We start from the raw sequence: 24,095 nt of genomic DNA, 5'->3' as shown, positions 1-24,095 counted from the left end.
GGCACAATGTTGCCAGATCTTCCAATTATTTTTAAAAGTACTGATTTTTATATAAATATGCCAAAATAGTATAATGAAAGAATAAATCAGGAAGGATAGCATATGTGATTTGCCAGGGAATAGTATGGTTTAAATTTTAATAGTTTGAAGTTGATTAGTAAGTTTAGCTGAGATGAACTGAGTTGCTACTACATACCAGCTGTGTGCTGTTTTATGAAGGCTCTGTCTGGAACCAGTTTGTTCAACAAATTACTCCTCTGTTAACAGTTTCCTGATAGGCTTCTTGTATTAGTAGAATTAGTGTATGTAACATACTTAGAATGACACTGGCATATAGAAAGTGTTTAATAAATGTTTGCTCTTTTTTTTTTAATCACTTCTCTATGATGGTAATAAAAGGGAGATTATTATTAGTCTCACAAAGGAATTTATTACTTTTTTTCCCCTGAAAAACCAACTTTTGGTTTTATTTCTCTATTGTATGTATTTTTCCTACATTATTAATTTTTGGTCTATATAATTTCCTTTCTTCTCCTTTCTTTGGAATTAATTTGCTGATCTTTCTCTTAAAAACTTTTGGTGACTATTCACATCATTAAATTTAAGCTTTCTCCTAATGTGTACATGTATTTAAGACTATAGATTTCTTTCTAACTAGTGTCATATTTTCACTACTATTTCTAATTTCCATTGTAATTTTTCTTTTACCTTTGGGTTATTTTAAAGTGTATTGGTAGATTTCCAAACATTCTTTGGGTGGGGGAATTTTATTTTTTCTTTTTAAAAAAATTATTTTCTTTATTCTGCTGTGTCTTGAGAACACTTGATTTTTCAGTCTTCTGAAAGTTTTGAGACCTTATTTATGCCAGATATGGTCATTTTTTATTCCAAGTGCACTCAAGAAAAAAACACATGATATCTGTTTTTGTTGAGTTTAGTGTGCTTGACAACTAGGTCACATTTGCTAATGTGGTCCAGTTTTTCTTTATCCTTACTGACTTTTTCTTGTCTGCCAATTCTATCAGATACTGAGAGACACTTCTTTAAAATCTCCCAATATAATTTGCCTGTTTTAATTTCCCTGTTCTAACAATTTCAGCTTTGTATATTTTGTAGCTATGTGATTAGATGCATATAAATGGAATTATAGTATTTATTTAATGTCTTTATTTCTAGTAATAATGTTTCTTTAGGTCTGCTTTATTTGATATTGCTATAGCTAAAATAGCTTTATATGCTTAGTGTTTTAGAGGAATGAAAATATATATTTTCATTCTTACACTTTGAACCTTTCTGTTGATATTTAAGGGGATTTTTTAAATAGCATATATTGACATTTTTATACAATGTGGCAATCATTGTGTTTTAACTGTAGTATTTAGTCTGTTCATATTAAACATACCTACTGATATATTTGGATATAAATCTACTGTTTTCTATTCATTCTACCCATTCTATATTCTGTATTTCCTTCTATTTTGCCCCCTTTTGGCTTGAGCATGTATTATTTAATTTTCTACCACATTAACTTGTGCTACTTTCTTTTTTTATTCTTTTGATGGTTACATTAAAGATTAAAACAAGTATTTTTTAAAAGTTGAATATAAATGAACATATTAATTTTATTTCCCTCCTCACTTAACATACTATTATTATCCTGTTTTTATTGTTTGTATGTTTTAAGCATCATATTGCATCATTATATATTATATAAGTGATGCTCATTTAGATGTAATCATATTTTACCATTTTGTGGCTCTTCATTCTGCACTGCATCTCCAGGCTTCCTCTTTCATAATACTCTAGTTATTTCCTTTAGCATGCAATTCATTATTGAATTCTAGTATTTCCTTTAGCCTGCAATTCATTATTGCAGATGAATTCTCCCAGGTTTATTGTTTTGTTTTTTCTTTTGTTTGAAAGTTTATTTTAACTCAGTTTATGGAAGATACTTTTTTCTGGTTATGGAATTCTAAGTTGGCAGTTATTTTCTTTCAGCACTTTCAAGCTATCATTCTATTGTTTTGGTAAACTTATCGGTCATATTGTTGCTACTTTGAACACGTCATTTTTTTAAAAAAATATTTATTTATTTATTTGGCTGTGCCAGGTCTTAGTTGCAGCACGTGGGATCTTTTAGTTGCGGCATGCGAACTCTTAGTTGTGGCACGTGAGATCTAGTTCTGTGACCAGGGATCGAACCCGGGCCCCCTGCATTGGGAGCGCAGAGCCTTAGCCAGTGGACCACCAGGGAAGTCCTGAACATGTCATTTTTAATTTTTATGCTTTTAAAACTGATAACTATAACTCAAATACAGAATATTGCATAAGATATATGTTGCTAGATGATTTTTTCCAAGATGAGCATCTTAACCACCTGCCCCATCAGGATATAGAATCTAGCCAGCCATCCCAGTAGCCCTCTCTGTAGTCCCTTAATATCACAACCCTCCCTCATCCATAAGAACAATCCAGTATCCTGATTTTTATGGAAATTATTTCTTTACTTTTATAATATTATCCCCCAAGTGAGCATTTCTTTCTTTTTAAAAAAAGTTTTTAATACAGTTTTTAAAGGCTACACTTCATTTACAGTTATTATAAAATATTTGCTATATTCTCTGTATTGTACAATACATCCTTGTATCCTATCTTACACCCAGTAGTTTGTACATCCCTCTCTCCCATCCCTATATTGCCCTTCCCCTCATTGCAAACCACTAGTTTGTTCTCTATATCTGCGAATCTGCTTCTTTTTTGTTATATTCAGTGGTTTGTTTTATTTTTTAGGTTCCACGTGTAAGTGCTATCATATAGTGTTAGTCTTTCTCTGTCTGACTTATTTCACTTAGCATAATGCCCTCCAAGTCCATCCATATTGTTGCAAATGGCAAAATTTCATTCTTTTTTATGGCTGAGTAGTATTCCATTGTATATATCTATACCACAGCTTCTTTACGGCCACTTCTTGATGACTACTTACGTTGCTTCCATATCTTGGCAATTGTAAATAATGCTGCTATGAATATTGTGGTACATGTATCTTTTTGGTTTTTCTTTTTCTTTCAGATTTATACCCAGGAGTGGAATTGCTGGGTCATATGGTAGTTCTATTTTTAGTTTTTTGAGAAACCTCTATACTGTTTTCCACAGTGGCTACACCAATTTACATACCCACCAACAGTGTAGGAAGGTTCCCTTTTCTCCACATCCTCACCAGCACTTGTTATTTGTGTTCTTTTTGATGATAGGCATTCTGACAGTTATGAGGTGATAACTCATTGTGGTTTTGATTTGCATTTTCTGATGATTAGCGATATTGACATGTGCATGTTGCCCATCTGTATTTCCTCTTTGGAAAAATGTCTTTTCAGTTCTTCTGCCCATTTTTTAACTGGATGTGTGTGAGTGTGTGTGTGTGTGTGTGTGTGTGTGTGTGTGTTGAGTTGTATGAGCTGGTTATATATGTTGGATATTAATCCCTTATCCGTCATATCATTTGCAAATATTTTCTCCTCCCATTCAGTAGGTTGTCTTTTTGTTTTGTTGATTGTTTCCTTTGCTGTGCAGAAGCTTTTCAGTTTAATTAGGTCCCATTTATTTATTTTTGGTTTTATTTCCTTTATTTTAGGAGGTGGATCCAAAACACTTGCTGTGATTTATCAAAGAATGTTCTGCCTATGTTTTCCTCTAGGAGTTTTATAGTATCTGGTCTTACATTTAGGTCTTTAATCCATTTTGAGCTTATTTTTGTATGTGATGTTAGAGAATGTTCTGATTTCATTCTTTTACATGTAGCTATCCAGTTATCCCAGCACCACTTATTCAAGAGACTGTCTTTTCTACATTGTATATTCTTGCCTACTTTGTCAAAGATTAATTTACCATAAGGGTGTGTGTTTATTTCTGGGCTCTCTATCCTGTTGCATGAATCTATGTGTCTGTTTTGTGCCAGTACCATATTTTTTTTTATTACTGTAGCTTTGTAGTATAGTCTGAAGTCAGGGAGTTTGATTCTTCCAGCTCTGTTCTTCTTAAGATTGTTTTGGCTAATTGGGGTCTTTTGTGTTTCCATACAAATTTTAAAATTATTTGTTTTAGTTCTGTGAAAAGTGCCATTGGTATTTTGATAGGGATTGCATCGAATCTGTAGATTGCCATAAGTAGTATGGCCACTTTAACAATATTGGTTCTTAATGTATTTTTTTTTATTATTCAAACAGAAAGTCACAAAATTATAATCATCCTCATCAGTTCACTCAGTCCCATGTAATTAATTTTTTTATCTTGATCTTTTGTTAGCACTTTTATGAATTCATCAGTTTTCCATTAGAATTCTGAAAATGCTTATTCATTCTGTTCAGCAGTATAATCAGTTACCAGAAACCTGTACTTGTCAGAGTCTTTTCCATGAATTCCTTGAAGATGAAACCCTTTTGTAGGAATATTTTTGCAAAAGCATCAGAGTACACCCAGAACTATCTGTAAATGACAAAAGACTTAAAAATGACCACAGTTAAAGATTCGATGAAAGTTCATAATAATGCAATTGACAAGGAAATTTAGTTATTTCTGAGATATACATTTTAAAATAACTAGAATTATGACTTATAACATTATACCAGAACATATAACATTTTTAGGAATTTCACATAATGTCTGAAACATTTATATTAACACATTTCCATACAAATAACCCAAAGAAAGTTTAGTATTAGTGTTTTTTTAAATTTTTAATTTAATTTAATTTATTTTTTTATACAGCAGGTTCTTATTAGTCTTCAGTTTTATACACATCAGTGTATACATGTCAATCCCAATTGCCCAATTCAGCACACCACCATGCCCACCCCCCCCCACGGCTTTCCCCCCTTGGTGTCCATATGTTTGATCTCTACATCTGTGTCTCAACTTCTGCCCAGCAAACCGGTTTATCTGTACCATTTTTCTAGGTTCCACATACAAGCTTTAATATACGATATTTGTTTTTCTCTTTCTGACTTACTTTACTCTGACTTACTTCACTCTGACAGTCTCTAGATCCATCCATGTCTCAACAAATGACTCAATTTCGTTCCTTTTTATGGCTGAGTAATATTCCATTGTATATATGTACCACAACTTCTTTATCCATTTGTCTGTCGATGGGCATTTAGGTTGCTTCCATGACCTGGCTATTGTAAATAGTGCTGCAGTGAACATTGGGGTGCATGTGTCTTTTTGAATTATGGTTTTCCCTGGGTATATGCCCAGTACTGGGATTGGTGGGTCATATGGTAATTCTATTTTTAGTTTTTTGAGGAACCTCCATACTATTCTCCATAGTGGCAGTATCAATAATGTACATTCCCACCAACAGTGCAAGAGGGTTCCTTTTTTCTCCACACCCTCTCCAGCATTTGTTGTTTGTAGATTTCCTGATGATGCCCATTCTAACTGGTGTGAGGTGATACCTCATTGTAGTTTTGATTTACATTTCTCTAATAATTAGTGATGTTGCACAGCTTTTCATGTGCTTCTTGGCCATCTGTATGTCTTCTTTGGAGAAATGTCTATTTAGGTCTTCTGCCCATTTTTGGATTGGGTTGTTTGTTTCTTTAATATTGAGCTGCATGAGCTGTTTATATATTTTGGAGATTAATCCTTTGTCCTTTGATTCATTTGGAAATATTTTCTCCCATTCTGAGGGCTGTCTTTTCGTCTTGTTTATGGCTTCCTTTGCTGTGAAAAAGCTTCTAAGTTTCATTAGGTCCCACTTGTTCATTTTTGTTTTTATTTCCATTACTCTAGGAGGTGGATCAAAAAAGATCTTTCTGTGATTTATGTCAAAGAGGGTTCTTCCTATGTTTTCCTCTAAGAGGTTTATAGTTTCTGGTCTTACATTTAGGTCACAAATCCATTTTGAGTTTATTTTTGTGTATGATGTTATGGAGTGTTCTAATTTCATCCTTTTACATGTAGCTGTCCAGTTTTCCCAGCACCACATATTGAAGAGACTGTTTTTTCTCCATTGTATATCCTTGCCTCCTTTGTTGTAGATTAGTTGACCATAGGTGCATGGGTTTATCTCTGGGCTTTCTATCTTGTTCCATTGATCTATGTTTCTGTTTTTGTGCCAGTACCAAATTGTCTTGATTACTGTAACTTTGTAGTATTGTCTGAAGTCAGGGAGTCTGATTCCTCCAGCTCCATTTTTTTCCCTCAAGATTGCTATGATTATTCAGAGTATTTTGTGTCTCCATACAAATATTAAGATTTTTGTTCTAGTTCTGTAAAAAACGCCATGGGTAATTTGATAGGGATTGCATTGAATCTGTAGATTGCTTTGGGTAGTATAGTCATTTTCACAATATTGATTCTTCCAAACCAAGAACATCGTATATCTCTTCATCTGTTGGTATCATCTTTTACTTCTTTCATCAGTGTCTTATAGTTTTCTGCATACAGGTCTTTTGTCTCCCTAGGTAGGTTTATTCCTAGGTATTTTATTCTTTTTGTTGCAATGGTAAATGCGAGTGTTTCCTTAATTTCTCTTTCAGATTTTTCATCATTAGTGTGTAGGAATGCAAGAGATTTCTGTGCATTAACTTTGTATCCTACAACTTTGCCAAATTCATTGATTAGCTCTAGCAGTTTTCTGGTGGCATTTTTAGGATTCTCTATGTATAGTATCATGTCATCTGCAAACAGTGACAGCTTTACTTCTTCTTCTCCAATTTGGATTCCTTTTATTTCTTTTTCTTAACTAATTGCCATGGCTATGACTTCCAAAACAATGAATAATACTGGTGAGAGTGGACATCCTTGTCTTATTCCAATTTTAGAGGAAATGCTTTCAATTTTTCACCATTGAGAATGATGTTTGCTGTGGGTTTTTCCTATATGGCCTTTATTATGTTGGTAGCTTCCCTCTATGCCCACTTTCTGGAGAATTTTTATCATGAATGGGTGTTGAATTTTGCCAAAAGCTTTTTCTGCATCTATTGAGATGATCATATGGTTTTTATTCTTCAATTTGTTAATATGGTGTATCATATTGATTGATTTATGTATATTGAAGAATCCTTGCATCTCTGGAATAAATCCCACTTGATCATGGTGTATGATCCTTTTAATGTGTTGTTGGATTCTGTTTACTAGTATTTTGTTGATGATTTCTGTATCTATATTCATCAGTGATATTGGTCTGTAATTTTTTTTTTTGTAGTAACTTTGTCTGGTTTTGGTATCAGCATGATGGTGGCCTCATAGAATGAGTTTGGGAGTGTTCCTTCCTCTGAAATTTTTGGAAGAGTTTGAGAAGGATGGGTGTTAGTTCTTCTCTAAATGTTTGATAGAATTCACCCATGAAGCCATCTGGTCCTGGACTTCTGTTTGTTGGAAGATTTTTAATCACAGTTTCAATTTCATTACTTGTGATTGGTCTGTTCATATTTTCTATTTCTTCCTGGTTCAGTCTTGGAAGGTTATACCTTTCTAAGAATTTGTCCATTTCTTGCAGGTTGTCCATTTTATTGACATAGAGTTGCTTGTAGTAGTCTCTTAGGAAGCTTTGTATTTCTGCGGTGTCTGTTGTAACTTCTCCTTTTCCATTTCTAATTTTATTGATTTGAGTCCTCTCCCTCTTTATCTTGATGAGTCTGGCTAATGGTTTATCTTCTGAAAGAACCAGATTTTAGTTTTATTGGTCTTTCCTTTGTTTACTTTCTTTCTATTTCATCTATTTCTGCTCTGATGTTTATGATTTCTTTCCTTCTGCTAACTTTCGGTTTTGTTTGTTCTTCTTTCTCTAGTTCCCTTAGGTGTAAGATCACATTGTTTATTTGAGATTTTTCTTGTTTCTTAAGGTAGGCTGGTATAGCTATAAACTTCCCTCTTAGAACTGCTTTTGTTGCATCCCATAGGTTTTGGATCGTCGTGTTTTCATTGTCATTTTTCTCTACGTATTTTTTGATTTCCTCTTTGATTTCTTCAGTGATCTCTTGGTAATTTAGTAACATATTGTTTAGCCTCCATGTGTTTGTGGGTATTTTTTGTTTTTGTTTTTGTTTTTGTTTCTGTTTCTTTTTGCAGTACACGGGCCTCTCACTGTTGTGGCCTCTCCCATTGCAGAACACAGGCTCCGGACGCGCAGGCTCAGCAACCATGGCTCACAGACCCAGCCGCTCTGCAACATGTGGGATCTTCCCAGACCGGGGCACAAACCCATGTCCCCTGCATTGGCAGGCATACTCTCAACCACTGCGCCACCAGGAAAGCCCAATTTTTTTTGTTTGTTTGTTTTTTTGGTGTTTGTGTTTTTGACTTTTTTTTCCTGTAATTCATTTCTAATCTCATAGTGTTGTGGTCAGAAAAGATGCTTGATATGATTTCAGTTTTCTTAACTTTACTGAAGCTTGATATGTGACCCAAGATGTGATCTATCCTGGAGAATGTTCTGTGTGCACTTGAGAAGAAATTGTAATCTGCTGTTTATGGATGGAATGTCCTAGAAATATCAATTAAATCTATCTGGTCTGTTGTGTCATTTAGAGCTTCTGTTTCCTTATTTATTTTCATTTTGGATGATCTGTCCATTGGTGTAAGTGAGGTGTTAAAGTCCTCCACTATTATTGTGTTACTGTCGATTTCATCTTTTATAGCTGTTAGCAGTTGCCTTATGTATTGAGGTGCTCCTATGTTGGGTGTGTATATATTTATAATTGTTATCTCTTCTTCTGGGATTGATCCCTTGATCATTATGTAGTGTCCTTCCTTGTCTCTTGTAACATTCTTTATTTGGAAGTCTATTTTATCTGATATGAGTATTGCTACTCCAGCTTTCTTTTGATTTCCATTTGCATGGAATATCTTTTTCCATCCCTTCACTTTCAGTCTGTATGTGTCCCTAGGTCTGAAGTGGTTCTCTTGTAGACAGCATATATGAGTCTTGTTTTTGTATCCATTCAACGAGCCTGTGTCTTTTGGTTATAGCATTTAATCCATTCATATTTAAGGTAATTATTGGTATGTATATTCCCATTACCATTTTCTTAATTGTTTTGGGTTTGTTTTTGTAGGTCCTTTTCTTCTCTTGTGTTTCCCACTTAGAGAATTTCCTTTAGCATTTGTTGTAGAGCTAGTTTTGTGGTACTGAATTCTCTTAGTTTTGCTTGTCTGTAAAGCTTTTGATTTCTCCATCGAATCTGAATGAGATCCTTGCTGGGTAGAGTAATCTTGGTTGTACATTCTTCCCTTTCATCACTGTAAGTATATCATGCCACTCCCTTCTGGCTTGTAGAGTTTCTGCTGAGAAGTCAGCTGTTAACCTTATGGGAGTTCCCTTGTATGTTATTTGTCATTTTTCCCTTGCTGCTTTCAATAATTTTTCTTTGTCTTTAATTTTTGCCAATTTGATTACTATGTGTCTTGGCGTGTTTCTCCTTCGGTTTATCCTGTATGGGACTCGCTACCCTTCCTGGACTTGGGTGGCTATTTCCTTTCCCATGTTAGGGAAGTTTTCGACTATAATCTCTTCAAATATTTTCTCTGGTCCTTTCTCTCTCTCTTCCCCTTCTGGGACCACTATAATGCCAATGTTGTTGTGTTTAATGTTGTCCCAGCAGTCTCTTATGCTGTCTTCATTTCTTTTCATTCTTTTTTCTTTATTCTGTTCCACAGCAGTGAATTCCACCATTCTCTCTTCCAGGTTACTTATCCATTCTTCTGCCTCAGTTATTCTGCTATTGATTCCTTCTAGTGTAGTTTTCATTTCAGTTATTGTATTCTTCATCTCTGTTTGTTTGTTGTTTAATTCTTCTAGGTCTTTGTTAAACATTTCTTGTATCTTCTCGGTCTTTGCCTCCATTCTTTTTCCAAGGTCCTGGATCATCTTCACTATCATTATTCTGAATTCTTTTTCTGGAAGGTTGCCTATCTCCACTTCATTTAGTTGTTTTTCTGGGGTTTTATCTTGTTCCTTTATCTGGTACATAACCCTCTGCCTTTTCATCTTGTCTATCTTTCTGTGAATGTGGTTCTTGTTCCACAGGCTGCAGGATTGTAGCTCTTCTTGCTTCTGCTGTCTGCCCTCTGGTGGATGAGGCTATCTAAGAGGCTTTTGTAAGCTTCCTGATGGGAGGGACTGGTGGTGGGTAGAGCTGACTGTTGCTCTGGTGGGCAGAGCTCAGTAAAACTTTAGTCTGCTTGACTGTTGATGGGTGGAGCTGGGTTCCTTCCCTGTTGGTTGTTTGTCCTGAGGCAACCCAACGCTGGAGCCTACCTGGGCTCTTTGGTGGGGCTACTGACAGACTCTGGGAGGGCTCACACCAAGGAATACTTCCAAGAACTCCTGCTGCCAGTATTCTTGTCCCCACGGTGAGCCACAGCCACCCCCCACCTCTGCAGGAGACCCTCCAACACTAGCAGGTGGGTCTGGTTCAGTCTCCCCTAGGGTCACTGCTCCTTCCCCTGGGTCCTGATGCACACACTACTTTGTGTGTTCCCCCCAAGAGTGGAGTCTCTGTTTCCCCCAGTCCTGTCGAAGTCCTGCAATCAAATCCCACCAGGCTTCAAAGTCTGATTCTCTAGGAATTCCTCCTCCCGTTTCTGGACCCCCAGTTTCAGAAGCCTGCCGTGGGGCTCAGATTCTTCACTCCAGTGAGTGAACTTCTTTGGTGAAAGTGTTCTCCAGTCTGTGAGTCACCCGCCCAGCAGTTATGGGCTTTGATTTTACTGTGATTGTGCCCCTCCTGCCATCTCATTATGGCTTCTCCTTTCTATTTGGATGTGGGGTATCTTTTTTGGTGAGTTCCAGTGTCTTCCTGTCAATGATTTTCCAGCAGCTAGTTGTGATTCTGGTGTTCTCACAAGAGGGAATGAGAGCATGTCCTTCTACTCCGCCATCTTGTTTCCTCTTTTAATGTATCTTTTAATTTTCTATTAGTCCATAGGCTCCTTCTCTATTTCTCTTTTGTTCTGCACTGTATTTTCCTCTGGCGTATTTTATTTATTGAAAGCACTGTATCATTTGTCCTGTTGAATTTCTCATAAGATTTTGCTGATATCATTCCCTTGGTGTTGTTAAACATGTTCTTTTGTCTTCAGTATTACCTTTAAATTTGTCAGGGTATCTAGAAGCTTAATCAGATTCAGTTTTTATTTTCAAGAGTCATGCTGTGTCTTTCATCATTGACCATATAATGCCTGATCCATTCATATTCATTCATATTCTCTCTCTCTCTCTCTATCTCTACCTCTATGTCTCTCTGTCTCTTCATAGCAATTCCAATTCCAAGATGCATTGCATAGGACATACAAAACTGTTACTATTACAATTTTGACATCCATTCTTTATTTTCTGGAATACTTCTAAAAAGAGAAACTGCTTCATCTGTTTGTTTTCTCTGTGGCACTGTCCATATTTGAGAAACAAAATAAATTATCTCTTTTCTAGTTTTCATAATGAAGATTTTTTGTCTTTTTTTCCCCTCCTAAAACTTTTTATGAAGTTTACCCATGTATGATGATTTGTGTGTGTGTGAATTTTTTTTCCTGAACTTTTAGAAGGGACATATGATTTAGATTTACTCTTCTAACTTTGTAGCTTGAGAGCTCTTTTCTTCTGTTTTTGTCATTTGTTCCTAAATATGGCAACTTAGAGATTTCCAGGCTTGCTTTTTCTTCCCAACTTTTATATAGAATTTTTCTTCTTTTAATTTTGCTTCCCTGATCATTCTGGATTCTTTTCCCAGATGTTTTTATTCAATGTAAAGTTTTATCTTGAAAGGTGACTTTGGCATGTTAGTTTTGAGAGGTAATGGGTCCCAGACTGCTCTAGCTCCTTCAGAATTTCCTGTAAACCCTTCATACTCATCACTATGGAAGTAGGAAAACTTCTTCCAGTTGCTCTTCTTAAATTGGCCTACTGACGGTTTTTTTCCCCACTTCTGAGCTTTTGAGTGAAACTCTCTTTTGTTATTTTGAAGTTACCTGATTTATCAGATACCTCAGTGCTTTCCTCTGATTTCTCCTCCAGAGATTATGTTACCAAAATGTCTCTTGTAACAACTGTGGTTTGTTCTCATCTCATATTTTGGGGTTCATGTGAATATCTTGTCACTTCATTTTGTTGCAGATGTTTTCCATGGATTTTTTTAAAGTACTATATTCTAGGTCCTTAACTTTTTAAAAAATTTCAGTATAACATACTTTAATCCTAAATTCTACAGCATAGGTTCTCACAAAGTGAACCCATGTGTGAACAGCATCTGAGTCAGAGACATGACATTACTAACACCCCAGAAGTGCCTCTGGTGCCTTGTTTCCATCATTATGTGCCCCACTGTTCTAATATCTAACCACATATAGATTAGTTTTGTGTGGTTTTGAACATTTCGTAAATGGAGTCACACAGTATTTCTTCTTTTGCATCTGGTTTCTTTGGTTGATCATTACGTTTGTGACATGCATATACTGCATTTTTATTGCTATATAGCAGGAGTCAGCAAACTATGGCCTATAGGCAAAATTCAGAGTTTTAAATATCATTTAAAATTTTATTGGAACATTGGTAGGCTCATTTATTTATATGTTATCTATGGCTGTTCTTAAGCTACAACAGCAGTTGAGTAATTGTGATAGAGACCACATAACATACAAAACATATATACTATCTGGCCCTTCACAAGAAGAGTTTGTCAGCCCCTGTTTTAATACTATTCTAATAAGAATACCATAATTTATCAATTTATTCTACTTTTTATTTGGGGCTAATACTAATAGTGCTGTTACCAACATTATTGTATATGTTCTTTGATGAACATATGTGTACATATTCCTCTTCATCATATACCTGAAATAGAATTGCTGAATCATAAGGAATGTGCATATTCTTCTCTAGAAGACACTGCCAAAGAGATTTTCAAATTGTTCCAGTATCAGTGATTGAGAGTTCCAATTTCTACATATCCTTGCTAATTCACTGTACTTTGTAGGTTTTTTGTTTGTTTGTTTGTTTGTTTTCATTATAGCTATTCCAGAAGGTATGAATTGATAATGTCTCATGGTTTTGTTTTGCATATTCTAAAGCTATTATTGGGTACATACAGGTTTAGAGTGTGTTTTTGTTCTGACTGATAGACCTATTCATTGTTGTAAAATGTCTTTATCTCTAGGAAAGATTTTGCCTTCAAATAGAGTTTATCTGACTTATTATAGCCAACCAAGTTTCTTTTTGTTAATGTTGCTTTTTATTTTTCATCCTTTTACTTTCACCCTTTCTGTGTCTTATATAGTTGGGTTTTTCATTATTTAGTTTTCCCCTGCTTTATTTGGTGTCATCATTTAATTTACTGATATTGTTGGGCTTTTATCTCCTTCATGCCTCCTTTAACAAGCAGACTTTTTATTCCCTTTTTTCCCTTTAATTTAGGGTATATATTTGCTTATTATTATTTTAATAGTTTTACTATAAAATACATCTATCCTTTATTATAGTCTAAGTTTTTTATTTTTCCGGTTTCCTGATAAAGCTAGAATTTTAGAACACTTACACCCCATTTACATCACTTTCCCCTTTAAAGTTATTGTTGCCATGCATTTTAGATCCCACAATGCATCGATAGTACTGATATACAGTAATGTTCATTTATATTTGCCTCTATATTGTTTTTTATAGTAATAATTATATTGTTCCACATATTCATATTTTTTGTTGCTCTTTATTTTTGGATTCTTTTTTTAATTTGGATCATTTTCCATTTGCCTGAAGAATTCTCTTTAGTGTTTTTGATGCAGGCCTACTGTTGGAAAATTTGCTTATTTTCATTAACTTACTATTTATTAATTATTTATTTACATATTTACTAAATCTGTGAAAGATTGTTGGCAGATGTTTTTCTTCCTGTACTTTAAAAATGTCATTCTGTTATCTTATGGCTTTATCATTTCCTTGAGAAGTCAGTTGTCAGTCTTACCCCTGCTACGTTGAAGGTAATGTCCTTTATCTCTGGCTTCTTTTAATATTTTCTCTTGCCTTTGTTTTCAAAAATTTGGTTTTATGCTCAGGATGCTCAGAGCTTTTTGAATATGTAAATTCCTGACATAAATTAGTTTGGGAAATTCTATCCTGTTATCTCTTCATATATGCTGTATGACTGCTCCTTTATTCCTTACTTTTTGTGTGTCCGGTTACATCTGTTATTCCTTTTGATTGTCTCCCACATGTGTTTTGCATTCCTTTCTGTATTTATCATTCTGTTTTGTCTTTTATTGTGAATGTTTCCTGTGAACCTATCTTCTAGTTCACTGATGTTGTCTTCTGCTGTTTCCAATATGCTGTTCACCCATCTATTAAGTTTTTTTTTACTTCAGCTACTTAATTTTTAGATATAAAATGGCTCTGATGTATTTTTATAGATGCCAATTTTTTGAACTCCTTAATCTTTATTTCTATTTTGTCCAAATTTTCATTTATTTTCTTAAACATGTTGATCATAATTATTTTAAAGTTCTTGTTTCCTGACTCCAATACCTGGATTAAATTTGTGATCTGCTTCGTCTTTTTACTTTTGCTTACTAGTCACGTTGTTCTGACTCTTTATGTACCACTTATTCTATAATTAAATTTTAGATATTATGTTTACAACAAGTTCAGATTTTTCCAGGTGATGAAAGGGTTCCCTCTTTCCTCTACTAGACATGTAGCATCATAGACAGATAACCTTGATTTAAAAGAGACTGAATTGGGTTGAGGCTATGTTGATATTTTGGTAAATCTCAGTTTACCTTTAATCAAACTTTGGCTGAATCTCAGTTCAGCCTTCTTTTTTAGGCATGAGCCTCCAGTGTTTTCAATTTAGAGCTTTTCATGTCTTTGTCTTCTCAGTACCAAGAAACTGAGACAGTTTCCATCCTGCTTGTCAGAGGTTTTAGGCTTAGTTCCTTATATTTCCACAGCAGGGAGCTTCAGAAATTATTCATGTATTTGAGTCCCCTCTAGTCTCTGTTTTTGTGACACCAGTTCTGCATAGTCACCAAGATGTCTGCTGGTTTCTCTGTCCACCAGCACCAGCTTTATGGCTAGTTCCAGCTATTCTCAGAAATAAGTGTCCTCAGGGAAAATGTGATTGCAAATGGTCAACTGTCAATTCGCTACTTTCCAGGGCTTTCAACTCTCACCTGCTGTGTTATCAAAGTCTTTCTTCCTGATGGATGTTTGTCTTTTAAGTACTATCTGATTATAAGAGATAGTTCTTTTGCTTTTCAGTCATTTTTGGATTAACTTTTTGCCCCCAACCTGGCACACCTTCAAAATTTAGCAAATATCTTGACAAGGACCTTTCATGTGTTTGAGGCTCTTCTAGTCTTCAGTTTTACCTCTCTAGCCTAGTGTGATCCACAAAAAAAAAATTTGCTGGGTAATCTGTCCCCAGAAATAAGCTTTGCCTGAGCCAAGACCAAGTTTTTTAGCTTAGCTAGTCCAGATTGTTAAGAGTCTTCAGTCTAAAAATACAGTTCCTTAAGTGTCAATATTACTTTTAGAGTTTTTGCTTCTTGTGTTTTCAAGGCCTCTTGCCCTGGCAGATCTTTATTTCTTAAGCACCATAAGACTGTACTAATATCTGCTCTACTTTTCAGATACTTTTGAGTTATCTACCTAGTAGTCCCAGGCAGCTTCATAAATCAATAAATGTCATGATTGAGAAACTAGTTGTTTATCTAAGGCCTCATAAAACTCTAGTTTCATCACCCCACTCTCCTACAACCATCAAAAGCTTTCTTAATTTCTCTCTGTCACAGCAATGACCCTTGTCCTAATCCAAGCCCTGATTCTCAGCCTCTTGTCCATGCTCAGAATGTGCAAATGCTTTGAAGAAAAACAGAAGTGCATATCATTAGCCCACTTGTCTGCACCTTTCTAATAACTTAAACAATATAAACTTTTTATTTTTTTCTGGCTTTTCTAGTTTTTAGCAAGAGCATTGGTCTGCCATGAGTTATTTCACCTAACCTAAAAAAAATTTCTGTATGTTTTACGAGGAGATTTGTACCTCTTGTGTGTTTGTTTTTTATTGCTGCCATAACAAATTACCATAAATTTGGTGGCTCAAATTAATTATATTACATTTCAGTAGACCTGAATTTCAACATGTGTCTCACTGGGCTAAAATCAAGGTGTTTGTTTTCTACTTAGTGTTTCCAGGGGCGGATCCATTTCCTTGCTTTTTCCAGCTTCTGGCAACCACCCACATTTCTTGGCTTGTGGCCACTTTCCTCCATTTGCAAAGCCAGCAACATTGCATCTCCCTAACTCTTATTCTTAGTCACATCTCCCTCTGTCTTACCACAGCCACAAAGTTTTTCTCTGCCTTAAAGAACTCATTTGATTAGATTGGGCCCACCCAAATAATCCAAGGTAGTCTCTTCTTATCAATATCCTTAACCTTAATCAAATCTGCAAAATCCCCTGCTGCCATGTGAGGTAACATATTCACTGATTCTGGGAATTAAGGCATGGACATCATTGGGAACCATTATTTTGCCCACCACAATGCCACTAACATCTTCCTGGAATACCCTTCTCTGGCAATTGTTAAAAGATTTGTTTTTCTTTGTCATATCTTTTGAGCCGTTAAATATTATACACTTAGGTGTGGTTTTCTTTGTATTTATTCAGTTTGACATTTATAGTGCTTCTCAAAAAGCACACATTAGACTTGGTCTCTGTGTGCCATATGTCTCTTAAGGTCTTTTATTTTCATTCCTGGGCATTTTCTGATGGGCATGTTTTATATTATGAATATATTTCAATCTATGACTTGCATATTTGTTTTTTTAACAAGAGTCCTTTTGTGAATACAAGTTCTTAATTTAATGTAGCTCAGTTACTTTTGGTTACTTTGGTTCTTTGGTTACTTTGGTTCTTTTGGTTAGTACTTTGGTTAGCACTTTCTTTACCCCATGTAAGAAAACTTTGGCTAACCATGGTTCTAAAAATATTCTCCTATTTAAAAAATCTTTAATTGTGTTGCCTTTCACATTAAATCAACAATGCATGTGGATTTGATTTGTATGTATAATGTGAGATTTGGATCAAGATTCATTTTATCCCCATATGATATGAGTCTGTTTCTGAATTTTCTTCTATTTCATTGGTTTAATTGTCTAATTTTGTATTAATACCATACTTTCTCAATTGCTGTAGGTTTATAATAACTCTTGATATCCCATGGCATAAGTCCTTCAGCTTTATTCTTGCTTGCAGATTGCTGTGATTATTCTTGGTTCTCTGTATTTTTATCTGCATTCCAGAGTCAACTTTTCAGTTTTAAAAACCCTGCTAGGATTTTGTTGGGATTACATTAAATCTGTGCTTTGATTAGGGGAGAACTGATATCTTACCAGCACTGAGTCTTTCAATTCCTAAAAATGGTGACTTTTAAAATTAAAGTATTTCTTCCAATTATGTCACAGATTTATTTTAGAAGGCATGCATGTATTTTGGTAGATTTAATCCTAGATGTTTGATATTTGTTATGCTATTATAAATTGTATCTGTCAAAATTCTGTCATCTGTTTATTCTTGGTATGATGACTTCTTAGAATAGATTTTTGTATAGTGACCTTGTATCCAGTGACCTCCTTACATTCACATATTAATGTTAATAGATGGTAGATTTGGGGGTATTTACATATGTAATCATAACATCTGTAAATAATGACATTTTTATTTCTTCCTCTTTAATCTTTATGCCTTTTATTTATTTATTTATTTATTTTGCTTTATTACACTATCCAGGGTTTCCAATATCCAATAGAAGTGGTTATAGAAAGGGTATCTTGTCTTGTTTGCCATCCAAAGAAGAAAGCTTTTTATAATTCAACATTAAGTATGATGATTTCTGTAGATTTTTTGTGGGCATTCTCTTCCTGATTACAGAAGTTTCTTATATTCCTTATCTTCTAAGCATTTTTAAAAAATTACAAATGTATGAGTTTTATCATATTGCATCTATTGAGGTGATTATATGCTTTTTCTCCTTATTTTAATGCAGTAAATTACTTAATTTTCAAATGTTAAACCATACTTGCATACTTGGAACAAAATTCTTGGTCATAATTTTTAAAAAATATACCACTGGTTTCAATTTGCTAATATTTTTCCTAGTACATCTAAGTTAATGATAGTGATTGGTATGTAAGTTTCCTATCTTGTGATGTCCTTCTCAGGTTTTGGCTGGCCTCATAAAAATGAGTTGGAAAATATTCCCAATTATTCTCTGCAAGAGTTTGTGTAAGATTATTTATTTCTTAAATGTTTTAAATAAGCCCATCTTTGACAGTTTTCAATAATGGATTTAATTCGCTAATTTCATTTTATTGTGGCCAGGAAACATCTCTGTATGATTTTAGTCCTTTTAAATTTATTGAGCCTCATTTTATGATCTAACATAATATGGTCTCTTCTGGAGAATTTCCCATGTATATTTGAGAAGAATGTATATTCTGCTGTTGTCTGATAGAGTGTTCAGTAGATGCCTGTTAGGTCTCATTGGTTTATAGTGTTATTCAAGTCTTCTGTTTATTTGTTGATCTTCTGATTGTTCTATCCATTGTTGAAAGTGAGGTACTGAAGGCTCTAACTAATATGTGGCAGGAGTTTCTCATTCTCATGCTGTATTAGGGTTCTCCAGAGAAACAGAAGAAACAGGATGTGTGTGTGTGCGTGTGTGTGTGTGTGTGTGCATGTGTATAACAGAGAGAGAGAGAAAGAAATTTTAAAGAACTAGCTTATGTGATTGCAGAGGCTTAGTGAGTCCAAAATCTGATACGCAGGCTGGTTACTCAGGAGAGAGTTGTAGTTCAAATCCAAAGTCAGTCTGCTAAGCGTTTTACAGTGTCCAGTCTCACATTTAGGTCTTTAATCCATTTTGAGCTTATTTTTGTGTATGATGTTAAAGAATGTTCTAATTTCATTTTTTTACATGTAGCTGTCCAGCACCATTTTTTGAAGAGACTGTCTTTCCACCATGTATAGTCTTGCCTCCTTTGTTGTAGATTAATTAACCATAGGCGCGTGGGTTTATTTATGGGCTTTCTATCCTACCATTGATCTATATTTCTATTTTTGTGCCAGTACCATAGTATTTTGATGACTATAGCTTTGTAGTGTAGTCTGAAGTCAGGGAGCCTGATTCTTGTAGCTCCGTTTTTCTTTCTCAAGATTGCTTTGGCTATTTGGGGTCTTTTGTGTCTCCATACAAATTTTAAGATTTTTTGTTCTAGTTCTGTGAAAAATGCCATTGGTAATTTGATAGGGATTGCATTGAATCTGTAGATTGCCTTGGGTATTATAGTCATTTTGACAATATTGATTCTTCCAATCCAAGAACATGGTATATCTTTCCATCTGTTTGTGTTGTCTTCGATTTCTTTCATCAGTGTCTTATAGTTTTTGGAGTACAGGTTTTTTGTCTCCTTAGGTAGGTTTATTCCTAGGTATTTTATTATTTTTGATGTGATGGTAAATGGGATTGTTTCTTAAATTTCTCTTTCTGATCTTTCATTGCTAGTGTATAGAAATGCAACAGATTTCTGTGTATTAATTTTATAACCTGCAACTTTACCAAATTCACTGATGAGCTCTAGTAGTTTTCTGGTAGTGTCTTTAGGATTTTCTATGTATAGTATCATATCATCTCCAAACAGTGACAGTTTAATTTCTTCTTTTCCAATTTGGATTCCTTTTATTTCTTTTTCTTCTCTGTTTGCCATAGCTAGGACTTCCAAAACTATGTTGAATAAAGTGTCAAGAGAGGAAAACATAGGCAGAACACTCTCTGACATAAATTGCAGCAGTATCTTTTTTGATCTGTCTCCCAGAGTAATGGAAATAAAAACAAAATTAAACAAATTGGACCTAATTAAACTCAAAAGCTTTTGCACAGCAAGAGAAATCATAAACAAAATGAAAAGACAACCCACAGATTAGGAGAAAATATTTGCAAATGAAGTGACCAACAAGGGATTAGTCTCCAAAATTTACAGACAGCTCATATAGCTTAATATCTTCAAAACAAACAACCAATCAGAAAATGGGCAGAAGACCTAAATACACATTTCTCCAAAGAAGACATACAGATGGCCAAGAGGCACATGAAAAGATGTTCAACATGCCTACTTATTAGAGAAACGCAAATCAAAACTACACTGAGATATCAATTCACACCAGTCAAAATGGCTATCATCAAAAAATCCATGAACAATAAATGCTGGAGAGGGTGTGGAGAGAAGGGAACCCTCCCACACTGTTGGTCGGAATGTAAATTGGTACAGCCAGTATGGACAACAGTATGGAGATTCCTTAAAAAGCTAAAAATTGAGCTACCATATGATCTTGCAATCCCACTCCTGGGCATATATCTGGAGAAAAACATGGTCCAAAACGATACATGCACTCCAGTGTTCATTGCAGCACTGTTTACAATAGACAGGACATGGAAGCAACCTAAATGCAATCGACAGAGGAATGGATAAAGCAGATGTGGTGCATATGTACAATGGAATATTACTCAGCCATTAAAAAGAATGAAATAATGCCATTTGCAGCAACATGGATGGACCTAGATATTGTCATACTGAGTGAAGTAGGTTAGACAGAGAAAGAGAAATATAGTATAATGTCCCTTATATGTGGGATCTGAAAAGAAATGATTCAAATGAACATTTACAAAACAGAAACTGAAAATGAACACAGACTTAGAGAACAAACTTATAGTTACCAGGGGGGAAGAGTGGGGGGAAGGGATAGTTTGAGGAGTTGGGGATTGACAAGTACACACTGCTATATTTAAAATGGATAACCAACAAGGACCTACTGTATAGCACAGGGAACTCTGCTCAATATTATGTAAAACCTAAACAGGAAAAGAATTTGAAAAAGAATAGATACATGTATATGTATATCTGAATCACTTTGCTCTACACCTGAAACTATCACAACATCTTTAAACAACTATACTCCAATATAAAATAAAAAGTTAAAAAAAACAAAAAAAAAGGCAGTCTGCTGGCAGAAATCCTTCTTCCTGGGGAGAGATCAGTCTTCATTCTATTAAGGCCTTCAACTGACTAGATGAAGCCCACCCACATTATGGAAGGCAATCTGCTTTATTCAGAATCCAGTGATTTAAATGTTAATTTCATCCATAAAAGTGCCACAGAAATATCCATTATAATGTTTAACCAAATGTCTGGGTACCATGGCTAAGCCAAGTTGACACATAAAATTAACCATCACATGTGCTTTTCCACACTCTGCCTCCAGAAGTTTGTAAAAATTAGCATTTAAGTGTTCTTTAAGTGGTCTTCCCTTTAGACTTTATTATCCTCTGTTATACTTACAATATAAATCAGTTTATAGAATTAGAAAAACCTGGTTCAAGGCTGGCTCTGCAACTTCTTATCTTTGTGACTTTGAACAACTCTAAATTTTCTCTACATTACAATTTAGGAAATTGAAGCATTAATTGTCCAGGGTGATAATGCAAATTAGAACTAGTGGTTAAATTCTATTGGAATTCTTGTTCTTGTACACACTTCGTTATAAATAATGTTTTGAATTTGATAGCAATGAAACACATCTTATAGGTTTTTTAGCTATATATGAGAATTTCATTTGAGAATGACAGGTGTATGTTTTATTAAGTACTATTTAATTAGTGAGATGACTACCTTTTAGTTCTTGCTTTATCATACATAGACTTTTTTTTTTTAAACTGACTGCAGCTGTGGGTTGGCTGCTGCTTTTTTTTATTTATTTATTTATTTTTGGCTGCATTGGGTCTTCGTTGCTGCACTCAGGCTTTCTCTAGTTGCGACGAGCGGGGGCTACTCTTCATTGTGGTGCACGGGCTTCTCATTTCATTGGCCTCTCTTGTTGCAGAGCACGGGCTCTAGGTTCACGGGCTCAGTAGGTGTGGCTCGCGGGCTCTAGAGCACAGGCTCAGCCATTGTGGCCCATGGGTTTAGTTGCTCCACAGCATGTGGGATCCTCCTGGACCAGGACTCGAACCCATGTCCCCTGCACTGGCAGGCGGATTCTTAACCACTGCGCCACCAGGGAAGCCCTATCATAGACTATTGAATCACTTTTGTCCTAAATTTTTCAGTTTGCAAGCATGTATGGGTATCTTTTATTTCTTTGTTCCAGGGGTGTTCTAAGAATGATGTCAGTTACATGTATAAGATAGTGATCATTGGTGACAGGAATCTTAAGAGAACATTTAACTTATTGCCAGTTTCAGGGAAGGAGAGTCCACAGCTTCTTTTAATAATACGTCATTTTATTAATGACTTTCGCTGAAAGAAAACTGTTTCTTCATGGAAATCCTAAAAAAGATTCTTCTGAGCTAAATTATTTCAGAATACCCTCATAAAAAACTAACTGAAGAGATATTAGCTGAAAGAGTTTGAGCTTAATTTTCATACAGGAAAATAATCTAATGGTTTAGAATGGAGATTTTGATTTTATAGTCCAGCTTATTTGCATTTCAGGAAGCAGTATAATGTAAATAAAGTTAGATCTGGGTTTAAGTTCCAGCTCTGCCACTTAATAACTTGTATCTTTGGGCATGTTGTTAATTTTTCCAAGTTGCAGTGCCTTTTTCATAAGGTTATTGAAGGCTTACAAGATATTCATTTAAGAAGTACCTAACTCAGTCCTAGATACCTTGAAGGAACTGAACAAATATTGGTGTCATCCATCTTTTCCTGTGTTTACATGTGGACAAATGGGAATGTTGATGAGAAATAAGAGGGGAATCACTACCCTATGCTCTGGAAATATATTTTTCTGGCACTAATGGGAATGAGATATCTCTTCTAATACTTGTTTTAGTCATAGTTAATGGCTTATGATAAGGTATGATGTTTGTTGCCTCTCTGCTTTTTTATAACTTGATCTTTTAAAAAAATGCTTACACAAGGATGCTTATAAGAGATATGTATGTGTTTGAATATATATAAATGTCACAAAATAGTCTTAAAATTTGAAGAGAATAACCATGAAGGCCATATAGTCCATTTTGTTTCTTGGGGCAGAATTCCCCTCCCTGAACTCCTTGATTCTAGATAGGTATTAGTGCTCTATGCGAATAGCTTTAGTGATTGTGATCTTACTCCCTCTTAAGACAGTCATTCTGTTTTTAGAATGCTCTATTAACTAGGAAGTTCTTCCTCATTTTTTCCTTTATTATATCTCATAATAATTCTACCTGTTGATCCATTCTACTCATAGAGATTCACGGAATAGACAAACTTTATTCCACATGTGTGCAGAAATCATGTCTTAGTCAACTTTCTATCCTCAGAGTCTAGGATAGTAAGTACCCAGCTCAAAATAGGGGTATTATTCAATGAATAATTGAGGTTCAGATTTCTAAGGCCCTTTTGTATTTTTTTCATATATAAACTTTTAAAATTTAGTCTACATTTTTTACTACTCCTGGTCAAAAATTATTTTTTTCAACTGTATTGACAAAATTAAACAAGGAATATTGATTTATGTTTATGTCTGATATCACTTATCATATAGTCTAGAAATTAATATTTTTTCCAAGGATAGAATTTTAAAATTCAACATCATTTAAATCTCTTTCATTTATTTTTTCTTGCAATATACTCTATTTCTGAAGATTGAAAACATATTAACATAGTGTCTTATTTCTTACACTTTCCTTTGCAGTGTCTTTTGTACTCATTACAGTTGATTACATTTTCTGTGATATTAATGGAGTAAATGCTCTACTTCATTGGCTTATCAGACTGGACAAAAATAAGCAACATCCTTGTATATACTATTTAAGTAAAAGATGTAAACATAATAATAAGGAAAAGTTAAAAATAAAGTACAAATATATATCATCCAAGCACTGACTAAAGGGAAGCTATTGTAGCTATATTAATGGTAAACCAAAAAGATGTTAAGGGAAAAATCATTAATAGAAATAAATGGAGTTACTTCATAACGGTAAAAGGGCTCAATTCACCTAGAAGTTATAATAATTCTAAACATATATACACATTTTCTGTGATTTTTGAACTTGCTCTATTAT

The 24,095-nt window shown here is 34.6% G+C and overlaps 1 protein-coding gene across 4 annotated transcripts in view; it reads left to right on the top strand.

Moving 5' to 3' along the window:
• The window catches only part of SPATA6 (spermatogenesis associated 6), a gene marked incomplete at its 5' end in the record, with an annotated part of 155,871 nt that overhangs the window by 120,954 nt on the left and 10,822 nt on the right, over positions 1–24,095 (top strand). The gene's annotated exons all lie outside the window — the stretch shown is intronic.

This window comes from Hyperoodon ampullatus (assembly GCF_949752795.1).
Source record: "Hyperoodon ampullatus genome assembly, chromosome: 2".
NCBI lineage: Eukaryota > Metazoa > Chordata > Mammalia > Artiodactyla > Ziphiidae > Hyperoodon > Hyperoodon ampullatus.
This window is presented reverse-complemented; position numbering and strand designations above follow the sequence as displayed.